Source organism: Otolemur garnettii, unplaced genomic scaffold, assembly GCF_000181295.1.
Source record: "Otolemur garnettii isolate 467f Iridium unplaced genomic scaffold, OtoGar3 scaffold00006, whole genome shotgun sequence".
Classification (NCBI taxonomy): domain Eukaryota; kingdom Metazoa; phylum Chordata; class Mammalia; order Primates; family Galagidae; genus Otolemur; species Otolemur garnettii.
Genome location: NW_003852401.1, coordinates 40911655 through 40912781, shown reverse-complemented (window position 1 = coordinate 40912781; position 1127 = coordinate 40911655). Strand labels below are relative to the sequence as shown.

The following is a 1127-nucleotide window of genomic DNA, read 5'->3' as shown; positions in this document are numbered from 1 at the left end:
AATGCAAGGCCATCTGCATATGTAGGATTGTGTGCATGCACAACAAATGTCTGAGGAAACCTTGAGCACTCATGGATGGTTGATCTTGAGGCTTTTTGTACACACAGAAAACAAAGTTAAGACAAGAGGTAAAAAGTGCCTGGCTAAATGTACACTGAAGGCATACCCAAATACACACACAGAACTCCTCAATAAATATTAGGGTGTTATTTTATTAGGCTTTATTTTAAAGGTTCCACACATTTTAGGCACATTCTGTTCAATCATTAACTAACAATTAAGCTAACTGAGACCTCAATGGCCAATCATACAAAGAATGCAGACTATAAAGAATTATCTTAGAGAAGTTATTGGATAAGGACACCAACAAACATTAAAAATAGCAACAATAAAAACTCTTGGGAGGTACAAGAATCTGATTTCCATGGTTGCAACATCATATGTTTTAAAAATATTTTAAAATATATTTTAAAAATATTTTTTAACAAAAAATTGTAAGACATGTAAAAAACTAAGAAAGTATGACCCATATATACATAGGGAGAAAAAAGTCAATAAAATTATCCTAGAGTAATCTCACACATTGCATTTATTAGACAAAGACTTTAAATCAGCTATTTTAAATACATTAAAAGACTTAAAGAAAACCAGGCCTGACAATTAAAAGAAAATCTTTTAATAATGTGTTACTAGTGCTCGATTTGGCAGCATATATACTAAAATTGGAATGATACAGAGATTAGCATGGCCCCTGTGCAAGGATGACATGTCTGTCTGTTTTGTTGGAATATGAGGATGTTTTTATTTCTGGGTTCTGTTCTGATCCATAGGTCTATGTTTCTGTTTTTGTGCCAGTACCATGTTGTTTTGGTTACTAGATTCCTAAAGCACAGCTTGAAATCGGATAAAGTGATGCCTCCATATTTCTTCTTATTATGCATTTGCCTATTCAGGGTCTTTTCTGATTCTGTATGAAGTATAGAACTATCTTTTCTAGATCTGTTAAAAATGATGTTGGTTTAATGGGAATTGCATGGAATCCATACATCAGTTCATGTACAGACATTTTAACAATGTTGATTCTGTAATCCATGAGCATAAGACATTTTTCCATCTGTTTACATCTT

General features: G+C 32.6%; 1 non-coding gene across 1 annotated transcript; it reads left to right on the top strand.

The window, feature by feature from the left end:
* Positions 1–692: 692 nt before the first annotated feature.
* On the top strand, positions 693–803 carry LOC111722984. The gene has a single exon (XR_002771607.1). It is a non-coding gene; the product is annotated as a U6 spliceosomal RNA (small nuclear RNA).
* The last annotated feature ends 324 nt before the right edge of the window (positions 804–1127 follow it).